The sequence below is a fragment of the Passer domesticus genome, chromosome 2, assembly GCF_036417665.1.
Source record: "Passer domesticus isolate bPasDom1 chromosome 2, bPasDom1.hap1, whole genome shotgun sequence".
Lineage (NCBI taxonomy): Eukaryota > Metazoa > Chordata > Aves > Passeriformes > Passeridae > Passer > Passer domesticus.
Window position 1 is genome coordinate 58171784 of NC_087475.1, and position 26936 is coordinate 58198719.

The 26936-nt window shown below is 36.6% G+C and overlaps 1 long non-coding RNA gene across 1 annotated transcript in view; it reads left to right on the forward strand.

Moving 5' to 3' along the window:
• LOC135295446 (uncharacterized) overlaps positions 1-23499 on the forward strand; it is a 44801-nt gene extending 21302 nt beyond the window's left edge. Inside the window, exons 2-4 of the long non-coding RNA XR_010357548.1 lie at positions 20026-20117; positions 21911-21968; positions 23248-23499. This is a non-coding gene — a long non-coding RNA (uncharacterized LOC135295446). The remainder of the gene's footprint in view (positions 1-20025; positions 20118-21910; positions 21969-23247) is intronic.
• Positions 23500-26936: the final 3437 nt, after the last annotated feature.

The window sequence follows — 26936 nt, forward strand, 5'->3', positions numbered from 1 at the left end:
CCTCACTGTACCCATGTTGATGCTGTACTGCTCTGCTAGTCCAAATAGCTTGGTTTAGTGATTTGGTTTTATAAATTGATAGAGTCTGATGCCTGAGTTGACAATTAGGTGCTCTAATATTACTGCATATTATAGGATGAGAATCCAAACTGAAGCCAAGTGACTGCATGTGAGCAGCCTCCTCCCATTTTCCTTCACAACAATAATTTGACTTCACAATACTAGAGATTGGGTGTTTTTTGTGATTTCACAATACAGCAAGAACTAATGAAATTCTAACATGCATATGTAGGAAAATTCAAAATTTAGTAATGTATCTTCTGGTGAGGAACATAAAAAACTTACCCCCTCATATTCTTATAAGAACATTTACTTGGATACACTAAAATAACAATATTCCTCTGAAATACTACTTGAGATTTTTAAGTTCTCATATGCAATGAAGTTCTAATTATGACAATGCAATACAAAGGTCCATCTCCTTAAACAAACATCTTTGCAATCTAAGTTAATAAAGAATGCTTGAAGGGACCTAGGACTAATTATGCTTATATTTACAGCATATTTCATATTAAATGAGAATATGTTTAAAAATAAAGTTTACAAGGAGAATTTATTTTTTTCAACCAGATGTGCTTTCCTCTTATTGCAGCTTAGACAAAAGTATAACAAATGCGATGATTTTTACACCAAATCTTGGTCAGCTATAAAATTCAGAGTAACTGTCTCATCTTAGTGGAAATGCTCTATTTTTACTCTGGAAAACAATAGAAGGCAGTGTCTATGCATTTCTCTCCTAATTGTATAAATCTCCTCAATAAATGGAATACTGAGTTGTCATGATTTGAGGCTGGCACAATGCCAGTGTCCTCATGAAAATAAACTTTCCCTAGTGGCTCCTGTGAGATGTGATCAGGAACAGAGCAAAGCAGGCTCCAACGTAGGAATAAAGGAAACAAACTTTATTAACTACAACATCTAAAAAGGAACAGACACAAAACTAAGAATGAAAACCCTCTAAATACATTCCTCCTCCTCCCCCCTTCTCCTCCACAGTATGAAATAACCCCATAGATTTCTACACCATCACCATCTCTCAGATAATCAACTCTTAGTCCATCACCACCCCTTAGATAATAGACTATCAAGTCCATCAGGGAGAGAGGAGTTCCCTCTTGCACCATAGGCGGCGCAGAAACACAACTGAAATCTCTTGTCTTTCCGTGTCACTTGTGGCACCGCCCGGAGAACATCGGCCCTCATGACTTCTTCCCTCCATGTCCAGTGCTCTCACCACTGCACATGGACCAGGACTGCCTTTCCCCTTTTAAGGATGTCCAGTTCCAACAAAAGCAGCAGTCTCTCAACTTTGGGACACCAGTCCCCCCCAGATTTCACCCCCTGGGGCCAAGGGGCCTCGTGGACAGAGATCTTCCCCTCCACAGAGACAGAGGGCATCTCACACCCTCCTCAGCCGTCTCTGTTCTCGCCACTGCTTCACTCCACTCTCTTTGGATTCAAGGCATTGCATCCCCCTAAATCCACTCTCTGTGTCACAGGAAAAACACAGGTCTGTCCATGGCCATACAACAAAGAGTCCAGCCCAAGGCCACTCCATCATCTCCTCCCACTTCTTCAGACATCTCTCATATGCACCAACTTTCATCACACCTGCTCATTTCCTCATGCTTCATCTCTCTCTCCTCATTCTGATTTAGGAGGATCAGTATTTGTAAGGTTCCCATTATTCTAGAAAGGGGTTAAAATCTTCATCTCTGTCTGCCCAGAACTCCCACAGCTGCCGGGCACTTTTTTCATGCTGCATCTCCCACTTCTTCTGGTTGGCTGGCCGTGCTGCCAGTCCATGATATCGAATTTCAAGTCAGAACAGGCACTGGCTCGCTCTCTCTATCTCCCGGGGGGTGTGTGTGTGGCAGGTGGGGGGCCTGATGCTTCTCAGGGCTCCTCCACCCTTCCATCTTGCAAGGCCTTCACCCCCCTCCTCTGCCCGAGGCTCCGGCCTCCCTCACCCGGCCCATGGCTTCCCTCCCACACCCAGCCCCAGCTGGGCAGGGGAGCTCTGAGCTCCTTCACCGACCGGGACCAAGAGAGAGTTCTCCTGGGAGTTCTTGCTTTTAACCCGCTGTGTTGTTCTCCCACAACCCCCCAAAAAACTCACTTCCTTCTTAAACTACGACATGGTTTATGTACTAGTCCACCTACTTTTTGATTCTCCTTAATTAATGTTAGACTTTTTCACTAAAATTAAGCTTGAAGTTAAATCAAGGAAAGCAGAAATAAAGTATCATAATTCCTGCACAAGTAAAATAGAGAAACTTGAAAATACAAAAATACAATTTGCCATCAGCACTAATTAGAGCTATGAATACAGTTATATCACAGCTATATGAAAAAATGGCATTTTTTAAAAAAACACAGATTTATTCTTTTCAGTGTCATAATTATTATTCTGCCACCTTCTGGAACCATTATGAGAAAAGAATTTAAGTTACTCTGTCAGAACAGGAAGAAAGACAGTTTTACTGTGTCGCATAACTTCTTATGAGACTCATATCATTATAGTCTTCTTAATCAAATCTGGATTGGAAGATCATTCAAGTCTACCTGTCGTTTTAAATCAAAATTTTTAACCTTGAGATGCAGCTGACAGTCGCGTTTTTGTCATTCTTTCAATCAAGGAGATAAATTAATAAAAAGAACATTTTTACAAAATGTGCACAGGTGTTGGTTCCTTTCATATAGCAAGACGTTAAATCACTTTTTTTTTAATGATTGCCCAGGATTAAAACCAAAACAAAACGAAGTAAAATAAAACAAAGCAAAGCAAAACAAAACCTAAGACTATAAGTTGGTTTGGATCAATCCCATAAAGCAATACGAAAATTAATAAAAAATATAATGTTTTTCAAATCCTTAGATAAAAAGTAAATGGCTAATTTTAATTTTCAACTGGCAAATTTAAATATAGGCTATTTGCATTTTGTAAAAATAAAGATTTATCAGGTAAAGTCTTTATTCTTAAAAAATATTGGTATATGGATTCTCAGTGTTTCCCTGGGACCAGAGTTTTGCCTTCCTGCAATTACAGAATATCTATCCAGTATTCAGAGAAGATACTGTGGTTTGCTTTATTTATGACTCTTTCTTTTCCTCCCATATTTTGGCTAGGTTCAGACTTCATTAAATGAAGTCACTGCAAGAAAACAATGTAGAGAGCATTGAAAATATAGTGTTGCAGTAAATGATTAGAAAAAAATGAAAACTTGTCTTTGAAAAACAAAAATAAAAGAAAAAATTAAACAATAAGTAGATTAAACTGGGGAGCTTAATATTGTACAACAACAGATGGAAGCTTTGCCTACAACATGAAGGAAATAAGGTAGTAAACCAATAATACCTTTAATATGTATCTGCATTTACTTATCATGCTACATGAAGCTAGCTTTATTGCTGATGGCCTGAGGATAAACATCTATGTTCTCAGAGCCAATATTACCTTTAGCATTTATATAAGGGTTGAATTATGTGTAAAACTAGAGAGAGAGAGATTAGTGATTTCTGGGCATCTGTTTGTTTGGCCTTGAGTGTTTTGTTTTTTACAATAAACTTTTATTTTTTAATATGATTTTTAACTTTAATTAGCTTTTTGACAATATGAAAGAGGAGTTTTAATTCTTCTTTTATCTCCAGAAAAAAAAAATATAGCAAGACAGAATAGAACTAATAACTGTAGCATTGCAGCCTGTTTTCAGTACTTGTGATGCATTATCCAAACATTTCTGAGATAAGGGAGGAAGAATAATATTTATGCGTGTGCATGTGTGACAGCGTGTGCTTGTGTGTGAGAGAGGAAATTACAAGATAAATCATTACATGACACATACTGTCTGAGGTAGTTTGGTTTATGTGCACTTATCCATGTAGCTGGATTATTGTCATTGTTTAGAACACACAAAATATCAACAGAAAAGTTTTTCTTGCTTTCTCCACAGAGCTGTTTCTCTAGAAAGATTTTCCAATGCAAAATGGAGGTCAACACAGTTTGCTTGTATGTAACTTTTAATACAACATTTCCTGTTAAATGAAATAATTTGTGGCTTAAGTCTTCAGATCTTGCTCCATTTACTGTACGTGTAAAGCTCATAGATCACACAGAGAAGAACATTAAGGAAACCAAAAAACATGGGGAAAAATCCTTTAGTTATCTCTGTGCAATCACTCTGTATTCAGAAATAGGGGTTTCAGATAATTCCAAAACCCCTGTGTTAGTGACTTAAAAATCTGATACATAAGAAATGCTGGATGCTGACAGCTTTGATCTACCTTTTTCTTCTTACTTTTGAGTAGGATTTATTTTCCTCCTGAAAATTCAGGAACTATGATCTTGATGGAGGAAACCAAAAGCAGGTTTGGAGAGAGGAGCATCACAGCTGCTAAGAGGGAAAAATATAACAGGAACCTAACTAGACACATGGAAAGAAGAAAACTTGCTAAGTCATAGAGAGGAACTGCAAAGATATTCTGGAAGTGTTTTTAGAAATAACAACTAATGGGGACAAAGGCATAATTCTTATCCCTTGGATTTTTCCCACAACTGTCTGCATGCACGCTTTCCCATAGTGACAATATTTTCGATACTCAGGAAATTTAAAACACTTTTGCAGATTAGTTTATTGTAGGGATGAGCAAAGTCCTAGAACAACTCTTGGGAATAACTGTTATCACTCATCAGGTAAGAAAAAGTACTACTAAAAAAAACTAACAGATTATTTTGCTATTTTTCTTATTTTTGCAGTACACTGTTAAGGGAGAAAAATACAGGGAAAGAGTTATAAAGGTTTTTTTGTTGTTTTTTTCCCTGTCCTAAAAAAATAGGAAGAATCATAGAAAGCTCAGAGACAAAGACAAAGGGAGTCACAAACATTAAAAATCATGCAGACAGAAAGGTTTAATGACCAGAAAGAATAGGAATTTTGAAAAAGAGAATACATCTGGAGACTGAAACAGAATAAACTGGTGGAAAGAATGTTCATATTTTCCTTTAGCCCATATTCTTTTTCTTCCAAAGGGCTAAAACTTCCTTTTGTAATATTGGTTTGGAAGATGGACAAATCTTATGAACATACCTATACCCCAAAGTTACTCAAATTAAATTGAGATATTAAGATATATGTATATCAAGATTCATACTACTGTTTTCTACTCTTTCCTCCCCACCCCTCAACACAATCATCAATACAAACTGATCATCCCTCAAATCTGTTGAGACTTCCAGGAAAAGTCTTGTAAGGGAATTCTAGTCTCAGTAATATGCTTTCCACTAGGACTAAGTATCCCCAGTGTTTTTAAATCTGACATTTAGAGCTACATGCAAATTATTTGTGACTGAGCAAATTAGCTAATTAAATAATTGGCTTAGGGCTTCATAAAATTTGGCTGCTATGGAAATGAGGCTGTCTGAACTTGCAAGCTTCATCTAAGCATTAAAAGTACTTCATGTCTTTACTTCAGATGAAATTGAGGTAGTAGCAGATTTGTTTTTAAAATGGTTGTTTATAGATTTCTTCTTGCATAGTTTCCAGATCAATGTGCAGTGGGATACTTCTCCTGAGAAGCACTGCTCCCAAGTAAGACTGCAGTCTACCCTCCTCAGGAAGAACTTTTAAGTCTTCGAAGCAGAGAACATCCCCTAGAACTGGCTCATTTTCTCCCACATTCTCCCAGTCTCTTGACTATCTACTCTCAGGGCAGATTCCAGAATGATCTTCCTAGAAAGCATTCTTGACCCTAAACACTTTTTGGGCTACACTGAGGTGACTTGGCAAACATAGCAACAAAATGTAACGTCCTTTCCTTAATATCCAAAAGGAATTCAATTCTCAAAAGGTGTTGTAACAGGCCTGAAGGAGGAAAAGGAGGGAGAAGGCCAGGGGAAATCATCCTAGCCTGTCCCCCCCATAGACTGGGTACAATTGCTAATGGTAGAACTTGAGCTAAGGGTAGGAGAGCAGCACTGAATCCACTCCCAAATGACCCTCACTGCCCTTGATAGTCCCATGCCATAATCTGATACCTCACAGTACAGCAACAAAGTAATCCTGATTCCTCTCCCTGCTCTGAAAATAACCCCTGTGAGAAGCTCATAAAGGAATATATGCAAGGTTAGGTACCACACCCACATAAAGTGATCAAGCCACATTTTAACTAGCGGTTCTATACCCAGCATAGCAAATGCTCAGATCAAATTTATTTCTAACGCAGTCTGGGCAGATCTATTGTTATCTCAACCCTTCCTGCCCAGCATTGTGAGCCAATTAAGGCTCTCATGGTCTGGAATAGTATTCCTCAATTTGCACCAAAAGCGTGCTGGCACTCTCTTCCCTTCCCCCTTCAACTGGAAGCACAAAAGGCATACAGAATGAGATATATGTTGAGATAAGAACAATTTGCTAGAAACACCAATAAGACAAGAAAAGGAACAGTAATAGAAATTATATGAATAACAAAAGTGTACATACAAAATTCCCACTAAACCCAGGAAAATTAAGGACAATAGTGAACAGGTCCTCCACTCAACCAGCTCTTTCCCTGACCAGAAAGGAACAACCCCTCTTCTAGGAAGCCAGAGTTGCTTTTCTCCACCTCTGATAAAAACATCAGATGGTATCAAATAACAAAATCTATTGGCTATATACTGTTTTGGGCTGGAACCAGACCAGTGGCAATGTTGTTACATTGCTGCAAAAGTTCCATGCCTTATCGGGGATATTTCATGGGCAGCACTTCAAACAAACGCCAACACCCTTCTCAGCTCACTAACACACTGTTTTATAGCACTCATCCTTATTGGACACAGCTGTGGCCTATTAAGGTCAGGCCTGTTCCTAGTCTTTGATAATTAGTACAGCTGCAACTCCTCAGGGGTGAGATTGCCTCCTACGCTATCTCTATTCTCTTACATATTGTCCCCCCACATGACAACAGAAAGACTAGGGAAAATGTGGGCCCATTTTTTAATGGAATGAGGGACCTCGTTACACATGACCAAGGCCAAGGTACTAAATGCTTCCTTTGCCCCCACCTTTACTACCCAGACTGGCTTTCAGAAATCTCAGTTCCAAGAGACTGTGGAAAATGTTGGAAGCAGTAAGATGGACCCTTTGTGGAAGACAATCATGTCCAGATCAGAGAATATATAAGCCAACTGAAAATCTAAAAATCCGTGGATTCTGGTAGGGTAAACCCACAAGACTTGAGGGAAATGGCAGGTATCATTGTAATGCCACTTTTGATGATCTCTAATAGATCATTTCAACTGGGAAAAGCTCCCAATGACTGGAGGAAAACAAACACCACTCATGTCTTCAAGAAGGGCAACAAGGAAGCGACCTAAGGAATTAAAAGCTAGTCACCTTGATCCCTGATAAGGTGATGGATTAGCTAATCCTGGAAGCCATTTCCAGGCTCAGGTACTAATAGAAATTAATCAGGATTAATCAGCATGGCTTCACCAAGGGAAAGGTATGGTTGACCAACATGATTGACTTATATGATGACATGACTGTCATGGTGGACAAGAAAACACCAATGATCACCAGTGCTGACCTGGACTTCAGGAAGGCCTTTGACAGTGTCTTCCCTAAGATTCTCATGCTCCTAATGTGCAGACTGGATGAGCAGACATATGCATAACATAAATATGGCTAAATGGCCGGGCCCTGACTGTGGTGATCAGCAGTAAAGATTATTGGAGACCAGTAATTAGCAATGTACCCTAGATGTCTGGGACCATGCTGTGATTCTCTGACCTCTATATTCTTTTTAATTTTAATAAAATTTTGTCTGTTCGGAGCTTTTTTCTTAGCTGTCATCCTGGAATACAGACACTGCCCGAATAAATAGTTGTATATTGCTTACTTTAAATTGAGTAATATTTTGGTTTTGCTAGCTAAGCAATTGCGATATATAGGATCCAACCAAATTTTTATTTCTATCTACATCTGCCATGAATTTATGGATATCATATTGTAAAAATATTCATATTTGTCGATTTTTTATTTCCTTGCCTATTTTCACTCAACCTTCAAAGCTTTCTTTGCTTCTTGTACTGCTGAACTTAACAGTGGGAATGGAGGAGTAGACATCCTATGACTTAGAATGAGAGGGAGCTCTATCCAGTACTGCATGAATTATGGAGGCAGCTGAATCTTTTGTTTTTATGAACAGGTGGTGAGATAAAAGATTTACATATGGGTATAAAATACAGAAACTTTCATGAGTAAATAAATTTTCTCTCTGCTTAAGAATTATTTCAAGAAAAAAGCATGACAGTCTGTCTTCTTTTTGTGGATATACCTGTAGCCCGACAAATATGACTTGTGCAATTATTAGTAAAAGGCCACAGGGGCTGTATTGACCTGACACTGCAGGGTTTCAGCAGTTATCTGGACTTGTCTTGGCTGGTTTTAGCTGTTAAAACAATTGTCTAATGGTCAAGTGACATGTTGACTACAGGCTAGCACTTTTTAGCTTAAGTCTGTAAGTGCTTACACATCATAGGGCTCTAACAAACCCAGTCACTCACTTTACAACAAGCAGTGGTGCTTTATTTGAGTCCCTTATCATTAAGTGAGGCCATTAATTGAAAAAGAGGTGGAAAACCAATTATGTTTATATAAAAATATATCTATATATGCATACATACATATATTTCAAATTCTATGTGGCTATTTCATTATCCTATTTTATTACATGTGAAAGTACACATATTCTTTTTGAGTACAGCACCAATATCTATCTTAGTAACTTTTTATGAAATTTTCAAAGGCCATCTTTGAAGTAATGAAAAAGATACCAGCAATAAGAAAATGTATAAAAATAACCCTAAGCTGACCCCAAGACTGAGACAAAAGTTTCCCAGCTATAAGCGTTAATGCATCCTGAGCACTGTGATGGTGGCTTCTCATAACGCTCTTTTACATTTTATTGGCAAAACCTAACACTGAGAAACACTGGGGAGGGTTCTGGAGAAGGCAGGAAGATAGCAGGAATTTAATGCATAGCATTTTCATGGGAATATTTTTGAAGAAGTGACTAGATAATTTACTCTAGAATTAGTAGCATCCATTGTAATTGTAGTAATAATTACAATTTTTATTTTGGGTGCAAGGTTAATACCTTATTTATACGAACAGTAAATACTTGAGTGCATCATACTGGGGTGGTGTGGTGGTGGGGTAAGGGGAAAGAGCAAGAAGCAGTGGAAGGAAACCACAGTGTTAGAGAAGGAAGAGCAGGTGGAGGTCCTCCATGGAGGAAAAAATAATCCCTGCAGCCCATGGAGAATGCACATTGCAGCAGATTTTCCTCATGGACCCATGCTAGAAAAGAGGAAAAAAGTATGGAGGAAAAAGTGGCCGACATGAACTGCTATGGATAGACTGTAACTCCCATTCCCCGTCCCCCTGCATTGCTCAGGGAGGAAGAGAAATCAGAGTCAGAGGTGAAGTAATAAGGAACCTGGGAATGGTGATACTTGGTGTTTGCCTTTTTGTTTCCCTATACCTCCAAGTATTTATTGTGTTTGGTAGTAAATTAAATGAACTTTTTCTAAGGCAAGGGGTTTTATTTCCCAAGACAGTAATTGGTAAGCAATCTCCCTACTCCAATCTTAACCCACAAGCGTTCTCGTTACTGTTCATAGATTTTTGCTTTGTCCTGCTGGTAGAGTAAGAAGGCAAGTGAGTGACTGGGAGGAAATTTAGCTCCCAAGGGCAACCCTGCACAATAATATTGGGATATTTGTTATTAGAATAATGTACTTGGTTCTTGCATATTGGATGACTAAGAAGACAAAGAAAATTGGAGACATTTATGTGAAAGTTTATGTGTCTTTTGTGAATAACATATGGAAAAAGACTGTCAGTCAAAGATATAACTGAGAACAAGGTTTACTTTTCCTGTTATGAGAACAAGAGTGAGACTTTTGATTTAAATATATATTGTAGGAACACTGAATTACCCAGTTTAGATTAGGGCTGCATATGTAATGTACAAAATCTTCTTTAATTGTGATTTGTTCCATTTTTACCCTAACCTCCAGTATTACTCCATATGTGAATACATTTTAGGAGAGCAGGGGGAGGTGGAAACACCATTAAGTGTCATCACAGAGAATAGGACTGATGGTGGTTTTAATTATTTTGCTAACATCATTGGAGCCATTACCTCATAATAACAAGTGCTGAATGGTCACCTTTTCCCAACCTTTCTTACCACTTATCATCAAAAATCAAAGCATAATGGGCAACAGCTGTTTCTGCTATTGCATGGATTTAGCTACACTCCCTAAGTGAGCAGTTTAGTTCACCAGCATTCATTACTCCACAAGTCCATAATTACAAACCCAAAGTTAATCTGCAAAACACTGGCATCTATTTTTAAGACAGATGAAGGAAGGCTTTTAGTTTTCATTATGATAATTTTCTTTTGGTTTTTGGCCTTTCTTTTTCTTTCCTTTGTCTCATTTCAAGATTCCACTGCCACATCTTCTCTCTTTTTAATTTTCAGCCTTATTATAATTCTGTCAGCCATTTCTCCTTCACAACTTTAAAGTTAAAAAGTCAGAAAGCTATGCTTCTCTGTTTGCTGGCCTTGCATCTTCGTAGGTCTTTGTTTATTTTGTTTAGTTTTTTAAATTTTGTTTTGTTTCTTTCTCCCCATTCTGAGACAGTGCCAATATCTGGGTGAAAAAATTATCAAAATCTAGAGAACATGTACAAAAGTTCAGGCAACTTCTACAGCAGAAAAGTAGAGAAAGAAAGCTGCTTATATATGCAATAAGTAATAAACATGGTAAATAAAATGTTTTCACTTGAATGGGAATGTACTGTTTGAGTTTTATAAGGGAAAATATTTTTTGCTCAAGGATTAATTTTAAAGTTGGGATGAATTTTGCAAAGAAGATTTTTCTTATTTAAACTATAACTGAAATTAGACATCCTCAGTTCACCATAAATATTCATTTTTCTATTATGTGAGGTACCTAAACAAAATTATCTCAATTTTCCTTCTTCATCTAGAAGCCTATTTTTCAAAACTCCCTGGAACTAACTGACAGTTTGTGTTATGTTCTTTCACTGCAAAAAAGAAAAATGTTGGCTTTTGACCATTTTTTGGCACAAGTCATAAATAAAAATTATGAATCAGATGCACTAAAAATATTTAAGTCTTAAAGATGACTTAATATTCCCAATGCACCAGAGGAGTTAACTCCTGCCTACATTATACAGAGGTACTGCACTGTGTATCCTGCAGTATCAGTTCAGAGAATTGTGCTGCTGACTTCTCTCTTTCAGTCCACATGGTTTCCTTTTCCTGGAAACAGAAGCACAGAATGTGATCTGACTGAATCTTAAAATCATGTGGAAGGCCTGGCCATATACCTAAACTAGATACCTAACCATGTATTTTGCAGAACACTTATAGCCTCTGGACTGAGTTTCTAAAATAGAGATAACTCAAATCAGTCCTCAATCCTGATTGATTTTTTTTTTAATTGGGCATCTCACTAAATTTCACTACTCAAAGGAAAGACAACAGATACTTTACGTTATTTCTTAAATACAATTAGTGTTATATTAGTTTATTTTTTTTCTGTATACTAGTCTCTGTTCAAAGCCATAAAGACTGTTGTCACAAAAAGGATTTTAAATGTTGAGGAAAAAGTGATTTTTACTATTCAGAACTATTTGAGATGTTTTCTCCAATTCCTATATAAATCAGACAGGTTTATAGTAAAACACCAGATAAAATGTAGTTCTTTTTATTCCTCCAGGGCATTACTGGAAGAGTACCAATAATGCAGCTTTTCAGATGTTTTGGAATCTGTGGGTTGCATAAACTGTTGTTCAAAGATCATTATGACTATCAGAGTTAGTTTTTCACAGGATTTTGATTGTTGTCAGCAATGAGTTCTATGCAAACTAAGACACAGTCACTAAAGTTCTCTATAGCCTTTAATCCCATTCAAATGGCCAGGCTTACATTATTAATTAAATTAATACACAAATTAAATACTTTTTATTTTTACAGCAGCGATGAGCTCCTTGACCAATTGATATACTGCCTCTCTAGCTACCCGAGCTTTCATCCTGACCTGTCACATGCCGTGAAATGAAGGACTATTAAAACACAGACCTACAGCTAGGATGCAAAAGACTGCTTTTTGTGCTGTTACAGGGAAATCTCTTTCATATGTGTAAGGCTTAAACCTGTGGATGTAAAATGCAAAAAAACATTTCCTTTCCAAAGAGAAGAGTCAGGCAAGTAGCCACTGTAGAGCACTCATTCTCACTGGTGATAGTAATGTGGCAAGTTGTGATGAGACAAGAAATTTTTTGGTTATCTCTACAGTTGAACATGGTATAGGAGTGTGACAGTGAGCTTCTAGTTGTTGATCCTGTAGAATTTATCATCTTTCGGGAACATATATGTCAACTGAGAAAGGATCTTGTCCTGTCCCCATGAAGTCAATGGCAAGCTTTATAACTTCAGGGACATCGTGATTTGGTTTGACAGAACAGGGGATGAACACTTCTATTTGGTTACTTACAATTGTTCATCGTTTCAGTTTCTTTCTTCCTAAATAGTTATTTTTACACATTGAGTTCCCTCACACTGACTTACTGATATTTTCTTCAGTATTTTTGGGATAAAATGCAGAAATGTTTATGTTTAAATGCTTTATGTTTAAATGCTTCTTTTAATATTTTCCTTTTTTTATTTTTTTTTTTTTAACATATTGCATCACAGTGGATATCTTCTTCATGGAACATTTTTAGACTTTGAAGGAATACCAGATTAGGTCTAGACTGGGAGGGGGAGATAATCCATTCTTTGTAGGGTTATTTGGATTTTCCAACTAAAAATGTTCTAACTTTCAGCATGGTTAATCTACCACTAATCCTTAGAAACCTTTTACCATAATGCTTCAAGAGAAGACAAAAATATATATTACTCATTATATACCTATTACCCATATGTTCATTTCATTTTTCTTACCTTTCATTTTGAGGAACAGCTGACCTCTCCAAAAGTAGGTTAATAGAATGGTTCTTAATTATGTCAAAGAATTACAAGGTAAAGAAAGGTAATTATCCTGTTTTCTTACTGCAGAATAGAAAACATGAAACTACTCACACTGCGGATGAAACTTGAAAGACATCCTACTTTTTAGATTCCTTACATCAGTTTAAAGGAGAAAAATGGAGATTTTAAAAAACACAATTTTGGAAACTGTTCTGTGTTTACTACATAAAGTAAAAAAAGATCTCTTGGAAATAAAAGTTTGTGATTTTTTATGTTATTGTAATTTTTTTTCCTTCCTTTTTGCTCATATCCCTTAACCTTCTTTATTGAAAGGAAATTATGCTGTTTGTCTTCACAAACACAATTCTTATAACCTTGACTTGTTCAAAAAGAAAAAGAAGATACTTTTTTTCAGTTTAATGTTTTAAGTTGGGTTTCTGTTTTTTTGCTTTTGATTTTTTTTTCAAAGATGTTTCTGAACTACAAAGCAGAGTTGAGCAATGAGAATTCAAATTCATCCATACAATGCATATATCAGTTGTTGAACTAAAGAGTTACTTTTTTTTTTTCAGTTCAAGAGCACACAGACATTTTCCTGAATTCATTTTTTTTAGCTTCCCCATTTCTGCTGATGTGGGATTTTTTCTGTTTATCCTTCAACATAGAGGAACTGGAACGCATTCTGTCATAAGGTCATCCACAGTAGATGTATATGTTCCAGTGTGACTAACTTAAAAATTTCTGATCTCAAGCTTAGGGTCTGGGAGCAAAATGAAAGACTAAAAAAAAAAAAAAAAAAAGTCTTCAATTATAAGAGAAACAAAAGACCAAACCCCCTCCCCACCGCCCATGAAACAGATGGTCAGAAATCTTTTTTAAAAAAGTGGTAAGAGATTGCTTGTCTCTAGAAGGATTAATAAACTTATTTCCCAGCAAGCACAGAAACTAATTTTTGAAAAGGCCTGCAAGAATCAGAATTTGATCATAGGAAGAGAAATATCTATATCAATTTATTAGAGTAATTATGTTTCATAAAGGCTCTTGGATTGAACTGTTGGTACATTGACACTTAAATATCTTAGTCTCCAGCTCACAGGAACTCTAAAACAGCTCATAGAATTGGCTAAACTGCAGTATATGAATACAGTACACAACATGTCTTAAAAAGGAAAGATTTATTTTTATGAACATGGATGTTTTTCATTTCATTGCACAGCAGTTGGTAGATGAAGCTTGGTGACAAGTAGTCAAAATGGTGAGGTCCTCCCTGACCCAGAATATGTAAAAACCAAAACCAGACAAAGGGACCCATACTAATAAAATTGTTGACTTTCCAGACAAGAAATTATGTCCATGCCTGGAAGCAGCAGATGTAAGAATTCAATCTCCTCATAGAACTGTTAATGGGAAGAGATAAGGAAGAGAAGAAGTGACTGAGAGTAAAGCTCTGAAACATTCAAACAGATGATAAAGGAATTGAAAGATCTTTTTTTCTTGTCAATTGTGGATGTTTGTTCAGTGCAGTCAGGTTTTTTTGGTGGGTTTTTTTTTTTTGTTGTTGTTGGTTTTTTAAATTTTTTTTTTTAATTTTTATTCAAATGAACACATAAACCAGAATTTGATACTCAAATTTTTGATTAAGAATTCTAGAACTTAGCTGTATTCTGAAGTGGGCATCTGGTGCAACTATAACAGGAGACATCTGTTTCTCAGAACAATCTAATATTGAATAAAGTATACAGATAGCAAGGGCATCTAAGCCAAGGAGCTAAAAGAACAACACAAGACTACTAGAGAACACAGATAATGTGAAATTCAGGACCAGAAAGGTAGAAAATACAATGCTTTCTTTTGAACAGTGAATAATAATGCTATTCTCTATTCAAATACTACAAGTACCCAAAACCAACACAGGGACCAGTGATATTAATTCAACAAGACACTGAAATGACTAAATCTGTTTTTCAATCCTATTTTTCCCCATAATATTCTCTGTGTAATAGAACAAATCCCATACATTTCTACTTACTCATCACAATTTGTTTTGCTTCTCCTTTCTTACTCTGTAAGCCTGTAGTCAACAGTACAATAATGTCTTATATTCCCCATGTTTCAGGATACACTTCTTTATTCAGTCGATGTTTTATCAAAATGTTCCAGGACCAGTGTCTAAAGTAGTTTTTCTAGCTTCCTTCTATGTTGATGCAAATGTGTGAATTGGATAGTTCAAAGAAATTTGCATAAAATTATCCTGTCCCTCAGTGGATATCTCTACTCTGTTCTAGAAGTGCATCTTTTAAGGTGTTTATAGGGAAATCATTACCTTTCAGAATATGTTATCCTCTGCTAGATTTTCTTCAGCTTATTAAGAGTATGCAAGTAGTTGGGGAAAAACACCAAGACAATATTTCCTCATAAACCTTTGAAGAAACTAATCTGAAAAGACATTTCAGGACTGAGAAACTCCCAGTGAAGAGGGCAGGTCCAGCATGACTTCTGCAGATCCAAAACCACTTTAAAGAACACTTCCAGCCATTCAACAACCTTACTTGCAACTATGCTTTGAGAGAAATAGTCAGTTTGATTGTAACTAAATTCTGGGTTCAATTTCATTGTAATCAGCTGCAGTGATGAGCAGCATTATTAGATTTGAAAGCATTAGTGACGTAGAGTAAAACCATGGAGAGGGCAATATAAAGAAATGTAGGCAACAGGTAAGAAAGAAGAAATATTATTGGATCAAATCTATAGCAGTCAACATACAAAATACTGTGCATTATTTAACAGAAAAAAAAAAAGAATAATGAGCAGAAGACACCAAACTGAGATATTGTAAAACCACATATACAGGTCATAAAAAATATTAAAACACCAAGAGAGCGAACCATCAGCTAATCATACAATGTCACAGCAGAAAGTGTATATATTGTAGTACAGTGTAATGTCTTAAAATTGTCTTACCTTGAGAAAAAATGGAGGAAAGTATGAGGTTCATGGGGATGAGCATTGATAGCAACCAGCAGAGCAAAGAGAAGGCAAGAACAAGCCTCCAAAGATGAAATTCCCTTATCAAGTGTAATAATTGAAAAAAGATAAGGGGATTTGATCAATATGCAAAATACAGAGGCTTTAATATTGATAGAAGTAAAAGGTATAATTTTTTTTTTATTTTAATCGGATCAAATGAAATCTTATCATTATCGTTGTTTTGTTAAATGTCTTTGGTTCTAAATAACTGCTTTACTTGTGTTGGTATGCTAAAATGTTTCCTTTTAAAACATTGGGGAAAAAATGAATTCTGTAGTTTCTAATACTCATTTAAACAAGAGAAGATTGGAATCTAACTTGAAGATTCTTCTCATGATAATTCCTCTTGAAGTATTTTATTAAGGTAGACAAAAGGAAGAATAAAGGGAAAATAAATGACATGACTACACAAATACATAGGATTTTGGTTTTCATCATTAAATCAGTAATTACAAAAATCAGTTATTAGAGACAGTTTATTCCTAAGGTCTTTTCCCTGGTCTTTTGCTGGGCATCAGTATTTCTGATTTCAATCAGCAGATTTAGGAATGGCTTTAAAGACTTTTCAAAACTAACATTAGGTAACATGAGAGACTTCAACGCTGCTTATTAATACACTTATATAACATTTTCAGTCCATATTGTCTCATCACAAAAAAAAAAGAAATTGTAAAGATTGATTTATTTGGGTTGTGACAGCCTTCAAAAATGCACATTATTTTTCGCACCTAATTCAGTGAGAAGAGCAGATGGATATCCAGAAACAAACTTTGGCCACTATGGCTACAGTTTCTTCAAGGAATTGCTCTTGCAGACAAATTACACTATACAAGAACTGTATTATGTATAGAATTGCTGCCCTACTTTAAATGCAGCTGTGATTTTAAAAAGGACTTTTTCTTCATACACTTTAGGTCCTCTATTGTTTTGTGGAAAAAAAAAAAAAGAAATCTCTTCTTAGGCTGACAACTAAAGTAAATTATCACAAGTTATTATGTCTTAGAAACCACTGGAATAGAGATATGTTGTTCTGTACTATAACCTAAATTTTCCTAAAATATGACGTCAATGTTTAAACAATGTTCTTGTTTAAAAAGTAAATCATAGAAATGTAGAATCATTTATTTTGGAAAGGACTTCTAAGACCATTGAGTCCAACCATAATTCTAACGCTGCCAGGTCAACCACTAAAACATTTCTCTAAGTGCTACATCTACACATCCTTTACATCCCTCCAGGGATGGTGATTCAACTATTTCCCTTAGTAGCTTGTTTCAGTACTTAACAACCCTTCCTATGAAGAAATTTTTTCCTAATATCCAATCTCAATCTTCCTTGGTACAACTTGAGGCCATATCCTCTTATTCTAGCCCTTGTTATTTGGGAGAAGAGACCAATACCCAATAGAGCATCCTTTCAGGTATTTGTAGAGAGCAATAAGCTGTGAGCCTGAGCCTCCTCTTCTCCAGAATAAACAGCCCCAGCTCCCTCAGTATCTCCTCATCAGATTTGTGCTCCAGACCCTTCACCAGTTGTCTTGTCTTTTCTGGACTCACTCCAAAACCTCAGAGGTTTTTTTGAATTGAGAGGCTCAAAACAACACAGGACTCGAAGGGTGACCTCACCAGTGCCGAGTATAGGGGGACAATCACTGCTCTGATGCTTCTGGCCATACTGTTTCTGATACAGGCCAGGGTGTCATTGGCTTTTTTGGCTACCTGGGCACACATTGGATCATATTCAGCAGCTGTTGACCAGCACCTATAGGTTCTTTTTCACTGAAAATCTTTCCAGCCACTAGCACTGCAGTCAAAAATCTTTCCCCAGCCTATAGCACTGCAGGGAGTTGTTGTGACCCAAGTAAAGGACCCAGGACTTGGCCTTGTTGTACCTCTTAGAATTGGCTTCAGTCTATTAATGCAGCCTGTCCAGATCCCTTTGGGGAGTCTTCCTACCCTCCAGCATATCAACAGTCCTGCACAACTTGGTGTGCTCTTCAACCTCAGATGGGTTCTTTGCCCTTTAGGACTGCTTCCACCAGGTTTTTATAATGTCTCATAATCTATCACATAGATTTCCTGTTACACAGTGGCTTTTTAGTGCACTGAGCAGTGTAGAATACAGCAATGCTCTTTAAATCCCAGTACCTCTGTCAAGGTTTCTAATGAAGTCACTATTACTATGTTCCTCATTTCTGTCCCCCTTTATTGATCCTATTGTTATTCCCAGCAATTGGTGACTGCTGAACTCTGGAATTCCCTCTTCCTGTAATGCAATCTTAAAACTGTTACCTACAGGGAAAGAGACACCCTTATTGGTCTCTGAACTTGGGTGTTGAAAGAGCCTAGAATGCAACCTTTGCCATCACAAACTGTATCAGAGCTTCTCCTGTAGCCCATTGTGAAATCTTCATGTTTTGGTATTGTATCTAACAGGTTATGTAGAAGACCCTACACATTGTACTCCAGTTATTAAATTCCTGTCTTACTTGGCAAAGGGGATTCTTTGTGTGGGTTGTTTTGGTGTGCTACATGTAATAATGAAGTCAGTAATCAGTTGTCTTAATATTGCTATTTTGACAGCTGGATCTTAGTATCCAAACACTTTTTATTTTTTTATTTTCTGAACAAATACACTTGGTCATCATTTATCTATACACAAGGAAACATTTATAAATAAATTTATAAATAAATTTATAAATATATTCTAGCTTTTATACAAGTGGTTAAATATCCAAGGCTATAGTAATGACTATGATGACAATGCCACCCTAGATTTTGGTAATACATGCCAGTACATTGTCTGCACCTAGCTGATCCAGAGTACTGATAAACTGTTCTTACTTTTCATTTCTTGTCATTGTGAGGTAAATCATCATCATTTTTACACTGGTCACTTACTTTGATATCTCTTTTAAACAATAGGTATTTTAAAACTGAAAAATGTTAATTGTAAAGGGTAAGATTTTTCAAAGTAATATCATAATTTCTGCTTCTGTTCTAGAAACTCGTAAGTGTGGCAAACTCCACTTTCTCCTTCAAGTCCAAACAATTTATCCAGCCAGTCCATTTTTATTCCTTTGGTTGTTTATATGAAAAGACAGATTGTCTCTAAATCCATAACACACTGAGTCATCCCACCCGGGTGAGATGACTATTTTTCAGACAAGAAAATGTCAAAGTGAAGTGTAAGAAAATCACCCTTAATGAATATTCATGTATTTAGCCCATAAAGGAACTTGAGACCGCGTAGCAATTCTATCAACAGATTATTTACCAATTTACTTGTGCTGCCACAGCTTTTTGTTTGGAATACTTTCTGCCTTTTTCTCTGGAAAGCACCATAATGAATTAATAGAAGAGATGCCTGAACTGAGGAGTTTGAACAGATATTTGAAATGTGACCTCTTGAGTAATAACCACGGTAAATGGCAAAGGCTGTGGCAGATTGAGTGGGTCATCACAGTGAGGTAATTTGCCTACATGCAACATCATAAAAAAAAAAAATCTTTAAAAATAGAACCACAATATTTTCGGTCTTACTTAGTTAATACTTTACAGTGCTGCAGAAAAAAAAAATTACACGTCTTGAAAAAGATATTTAACTTTTTAATTCTACTAAAAGAAGTCTATAGGCATTCCGCTGAAGTTTTTGTGATTTGAGATTGATCTGGCAGCAGGTGTGAGAGAGAAACAGAGATAAAGTCCAGCAAAAAGAAAGTCTGGTTAAAGGAAGCTCTTAGTAGTCTGGATCAGAAAGAATTATTCAGTGCACTGATATTTTAAATCACTCAGCTTACAGATAGGAGAGGAATTAGATGTTCCTTCATGTCTTTATTCCAAACAAGAAAGATCCCTGAAACAACATAAAATTTTTTTTGTGTTTTAGGTCAGCAAGAAATAGATGAATCCAGGACAGCTGCTCACTAGACCACGTCCTAGTTCTGCCTTGCCCTCCACTCTCTTTTGCCACTTGAACTGGTACAAAAAGCTCATAAATCATAATTGCAACATTGTAGAGTGTGTAAAACTATGATTCTCTGCCTATCAATTTTATATTGTCACAATGCTCTTTATTTAAAAAAATCTTATTCATAAAATTTGATGCAAAGGCGTGAAGAATCAAATGCATATTTGCACAGTTAGCCATTAGGCATATAGACATGTATATTCATCAACAGTCTCATGGAAAAAAGTCAATTTCAGAACTTTCCATAATAAATTCTTTTCCTACTGGGAAACAACAAACATGAAAAAAAAAATTCCTCTATTCTTAAAAAGGAGCTGAGATAAAGTTAGGTTTTCCAAAAGCAATGAATTCTTCTGTTCATTACAATGACAGAAATGGGATCTAATTAGTTTGCAAGGCTTTCTAATATGAAAAGCCATGCAAAGGTTTTGTTTTTTTAAGGGATTTGTCTCATTTTACCTCCCCTTCTGGTTTTTCTCAGTCTTCATGAGGAGCTTCACATCTAAGGGTCATAAAGATTGATTACTTAGATGTGAACTGTTTAAAAAAACGTGCTGCTTGCCCTAGTGGCAAGCAACAATCTCCTTTCATGTTGCTAGCTTGTCATTCTGGATGGGCAATGTAAAGAAATTAATTTTTAAGGCAATATTAGTCTTTTACTCAGTGCTTGAAAATGTAGATGGTGCAGCACACAAGTAATGATTTAACTAGATGCTAAGCTTTTCTTACTTCTACCTAGTTATAGTAGTCCTAATTGCAAAAATAATTCAGAATGAATTGGGAATCCACATCCAAAAAGTGCAAGTTTTTTCCAGCATCATATTATGTTAGTGCATTGAATGACACTTGCTGCTGGTGGTGTACAGCAGCAATGTGAACACTTGAGTTCCTCAGCCAAGTGCTGCACATCCCATGTAGTCTCAGTATTGCTTTATGGAAACCCTTTGGGCACATCTCCTAGGGACATAGCATGTGCTACACAGTATTCCTTCTATGCTTGATTTTGCTTTAGTAATAGACACAATGGGAAAGTGTCAAGATAGAGACTGAGGATATGTCAGTATCAGGCATTGTGGCTGAATAGATTTGCATTTGGGGAGAGCACACAACATAATGGGTAAATATGCACACAGCACTATGACTTTCTTGTTGAACATGGCCCTTCTGAACATCATTATATGTCAGGAATTTAAAAACTTTTGGGTTTTCTGGGTGACATAACTACTTCAGAAGGAAATTTTACTCCTGGAGAGAATATGCAGAACTGGTCTTCCCAGGCATTTATCTTATTTTCCTTAGAAGCCATAGATAATGAACCTCAGGTAGAAAACTGATACATTCACACTTCCTCCTACAATTCTACTAGATTCTAGTGTAGGGCAGCAGTGAGAATGCGATGACTAATGAAATAATGCTTTTCATCTTCCTAGCACAGTTCTTTATCTTATCTGGCATAATTAGAAGGCTGTCTGTACATTTGCAGTAGTCAACACCTTTACAGATTTGCTGCTTTCCAAGTTGGTATTAAAATATATGAATTTCCTCTCATTTGCACTTATGCAGAGAAAGAATATTTCTGCTGAGATCAGAGATATAAGTAAAGCCAGAATCAAATTTATTGTCTTAGGACCTCATTCTTTTCCACTCTGTATCTTTGCAGTTTTTTAATTCAAATTCAAAGACCCCATGAAGCTGTACATTTGTCTTCTGCAATACTTTATCCTGACCTAAGGAATAGTAAGCAAATATCTTGGGTCTGACAGATGTAAGCACCTTTTTTTTTTTTTTTTTTTTTTTTTGGCAGTGAGAAGTGGGTCTAAAGAATACATGGAACATAACTGCGATACCTGAAATGTATGAAGGTACTCCACTGAAATTGTAAAGTTTAACATATGAGGCTATGGAGAATCAAACTCTTTATCTAAATTTTGGACTTCACAGAGTAGAAAGCCCCAGTTAGTGTTTTAGCAAGGCTTAAAAGCTTCATTTTCTGTTGGGAAAACTGATTATAACATTAAAAATATTCAAATAGGCTTTTCACAGGGGAAATGAACTTTTAATTCTTAAAAATATCCATGGGGGCTTCCTGTTTTGAGGACATCTAGCACAGATACCCACTGTTGCTTTAAAAAAGATTTTTTAATAAACATAAAACATTTGAAAAATAACAAATTGAATTTTTAGTTAAGTTGGAAGAGGCATTAATTATGGACATTTATGGTAATAGAATATGAATTTCTGTAGCTAAAATCTTATTTCGGCACTATTAAAGCTATTATGGTCTTAGAGGGTGTAGATACCAGTTATGTTTGCATCCAGTACTGCTGTGGAGGACAACAGGGCTTTTTAAGATGGAAGACTTACTTTAGTCATCTGGTTTGAAGATGGAAGAACTTAGGTCTCAAAGGTTGAACCAGGTGACCTTGCAACATCCTTTCCAGCTTGGGCTGCATTATGATTCTATTAGTTGAGGAAAACATTCCAGTTCTAGGCATTGATTGAAAAAGCTTCAGGAGGTGGTTCCACTGTATGCATCTGTATTTTGTCAGATTAACTTCCCATTTTAGAGATTGACATAACAGTAATTTAAGTTTATACATTTTACTGTGTAATAATTAAAGCACATGGAAGCAAATGAAATTTTTTTCTGAATAAAATGTGTACACTCTTCTCTCCATTCCAGAACATTGCAATGTTTAGAACAGAAAAAAGACTATTTTGTCTCTTTTGTATCCAGCAGCAAACAACTTTTCATCCCAGCAATTTTTTTTCTCTGCATAGAGATATGCCAATATATCTTCTTTTTTATAGCCTCAAAATGGTTGCAGAGAAATGTACGCATTAAAGGATTTATGATGCATCGACATCTATAGGCAAATTTTATGCGTTGCTGATTTTAAGTATATAGACATCTATCAACATGAGAAGAAGTTGTAAATTGGCTGAGGATATGAGACTACTCATCAGACTGAAAAAAAGATCACAAGTCTTGTGGTAGATCACAAATAGCTAATAAGAAGTGAAAGGTTACTTAGTCTAGATAAAATTTAAATCATTCTTAGCTCCTGTGTATTAGATTATTATTCTTTCTCAATTTTTTCATGTTCATCTCTTTTTTTTTTCTTTTTTTTTTTTCTTTAGAGGAAGCGGTCTTGCCAAACTTTCACTCATTCCATCCTTGGAGAACTGCTAATTGTCACAGACATTCTCTGCCAGGACCTTAATTTTCACTTGGTAGCATTTCATACTCTGTGGCAATGGAAGATACCAGCTGTGTGGTATCAGAGAGAAGAGCCAGGTCTCTTAAAGAGCAGATTTCAAGTCCTCTTGTCTTGTTAAGTAAATGACAATATTGATGTTTATCAGTGGAAAGGGAGAAAATCTAACAAATAGACTCTGGATACTAGGCTAAAAAACAAAAGAGAAAAAGCTGTTCTTCAAGCCAAACTCATCTCTTGCATGGAGCTCATTTTGGTAAAGGCACTGATGTAAAGTGAAAGTAACTTTATGATGTCTTTGTGTCTGGATCCTTTTCTAGTCTTTGATGCATGTCAAAAGCAGATAGGTTTGGAATGTACACAGAGCTGGCATGACCTTTTCCACCCTCTCTTTTACTCTCAGGAGCAAATCAAAAGGGAGAAGGTAAAACAAGGTGGAAGACAAGCCTGGGAAGAGCTTACTTTCACCTCTTAGCACGAAAATTATTGAGGTAAAATTTTCATGCTAAGTTGGCATTCAAATCTTTGTTTTTACCACTTGTATTTTTATATCTTTTCACTCTGGTAGATCTAACAGTCCTGAAGTACTAAAAATTACAAATAAAAAAGAAATCCACAAATCATTTCTCAACGAAACCAGGGACAGAGTTGCTCCAGAGTTGCATGAGAAGTTCATGGAACAAATCCTAGGTAAACTGTACATTTAGAACAGGCTGAAACTGGCTGCTAACACAAGAACATTTCATAACAATGGCAAAAAGACAATTTACAGGAATCTTTTTTTCTATAAATTTAGATGAGTAGTGGACATACATTTTTCATGTGTGTCCATGGGTACGTATATAAGTACATATATCTATATCTATATCTATATCTATGTGTGTATATCTCTGTGTGTATGTGTTCTTACAGAATAGATCCAAAGATCCCAAAATTGTTTACAGCAATTAAAAATTAAAATTATAGCAGAGGACTGAATAGAACTGCATAAGCCTGATTTTGCCACAGGAAGCTGTCACTTCCTATAATTCCAAATTCTTTATTCCAAATAAAAGGACACCATGCTTTTTAATATGCCTGAAAAAGCAAAGAAAGCTTTTGTCTTTTTTTTTCCTTTCTTTGTTTTTAGTTTGCTGTTCAATCCTCTGGGCTAACTGGGGTTTTGCAGGGCCCCATCTTAGCCCCTCTGCTCTTCAACATCTTCATAAATTACCTGGACTCAGGACTGGAAAGAATACTAAGCAAGTTCACAGATGATATAAAACTGGGAGAACTTCTGAGTCCTTTGAAGGCAGGGAGGCCCTGCATATAGACTTCCACAGGTCAGAGGGCTGGGTAATCAGAAACCATATAAAGTTCAACAAGGAAAAGTGTCAGATTCTGCACTTGGGGACTTATTGATGGGACAGTCCTGGACTGATGGACAGACTGGGATTCCCCAGTCTGAACAGAGCAGTGTTGCAGGTCCTGGTTGATGGCAAGCTGAACACGAGCCAGCAGTGCCCTGGCAGCCAGGAGGGCCAACCCTATCCTGGGGGCATCAGGCACAGCATCACCAGCAGGAAAGGGAGGGGATTGTCCTGCTCTGCTCTGAGCTGGGGCTGCCTCACCTCAAAGGTTGTGTGCAGTTTTGGGTGCCACGATATAAGAAAAGATATTAAGCTATTAGAGAGCATCCGAAGTAGCATAAGGAGGATGGTGAAGGGCTTTGAGGGGAAGCTGTATGAGGAAAGACTGAGATCACTTTGTTTGTTCAGCCTGGAGAGGATACTGAGGGGAGACCTCATTGAAGTCCACAACTTTATTGTGAGGGGAAAGGGAGGGGCTGGCACTGATCTCTTCTCTGAGGTGACAGTGACAGGACCTCAGGGAATGGCCTGAAGCTGAGTCAGGGAACATTTGGGTTGGATATTAGAAAAAGGTTCTTCACACAGAGGGTGGTTGAGCACTGGAACAGGCTCCCCAGGGAAGTGGTCACAGCACCAAGCCTGACATAGTTGAAGTAGCATTTGGACAATGCTCTCAGGCACATGGTGTGATGGTGCTGTACAGGGCCAGGAGATTGACTTGATAATCCTTGTGGGTCACTTCCTTCACAGCTTATTCTGTGATTCTGTGATTCTGTCAGCTTGATTTTGTGATCAGACCAGTGAGAAGGTCATTTCATCAGAAAATTTATTACTTGGAAGGTGAAGATTAGTGTCTTTCGTGTTTCCTAGGAAGCGTTTGCATTTTTGTAAAGTATGCATCTTGCTCAACAAAGTATTATAGACACATTTTTAAATATTAATGTGTACTGTACATGCACTAGAGCATGCCCTCAATAAGTAAAATTCCTTAGCAAGGACATCACCACATGAAGAATATTTTTCTAACCATATGAGAAATATTAAAGCCTGGTCATGTTAGCTGAGCTTTGCCTTAAAATATAGCACAGGTGTTTCTGTGCATTGCTGTTTTCAGCTTGCTTTAGGGCAGGAGGAAAAAAAAAAGGAAAAATGAAAATAAAAGTGTGTCTTGTCTTTGCATGAAAAAATGGAAACAAACATGCTTTATTGAGAATATTTCATCCTTAAGCCCTAGATTTTTTTTTCACCTTGTCAGGCCCTGCTTCCAAAATGTCGCAGCTCTTCTTACTACACTAAATCAATGCATTGGTCTTCTAATGGACACAGCGCCATACTTTTCATATTTCTTTTGAATGCATTTTTAGGCCAACAGATTGAATACCTCTCTATTTAACACTTTCCTGTTTTTCAGTAGTTTTCACATGAGAGTATTTTGATAAAGACAGAGCAAGATTTTGTTTGTCAAATCTTGTTAAATATTAGGAGGAGTGAAAATATCACTTACTCTATTTTACTAATAGCACTCCTCGTTATTCTTATGGTTAAAACCAGCTTTGACTAATTATTCTAGGAAAATTTAGACAAAGACAAAATCACTGGTAGCTTGAACAGATGCAATTTAATTTACTTTCATTCAGAAATGTTTTACCTCTCTGCAACTGTGCTAATTAAATGTTACTTACACAGGACCTAGAAATCTCATCAAGCAGTTGATAACAGTGGAATTAAAGAAATAATCCCAATTCCCTTTAATAATGAATTTTTGATTACTGATAGAAACCACAGCATTTCATCTGACTGCCAAAAAGGGGTGCATGCATTACACACCTGAATTCCCAATATTCTGGAATTAGTGAAGGAGAAAAGCACATATTCAATACTAACTCTGTCTGTTGCCTGAGTTGTACAGAGGAAATCTCCCTATGTGAAAGTTCATTCAACTTTTGAGCGGAGGGACTAAAATTTAGACGGAGAACAGAAGCAAATGCTCACATCTGACTAGGTTAGGCTGGGTCCCATTGTAATCGATGTAGAGCATTGTAGGACACATCTCAGTCTGAAGTTGATACCTACAACTGGCTTAAACATCAGTGATTTTCCTGATGGATACTCTGATGTCTGATAGCAATTTCTGTGGGTCATAAGTGGGTTGTCAGAAAACTTCAGCAACAGGATAGGACAATGACATAGTAGCTGACATACAGACAAGTCTCATGCAGATGGTGTGGGGCACAGTCGAGGCATTACAATAAGATTTAGCTTA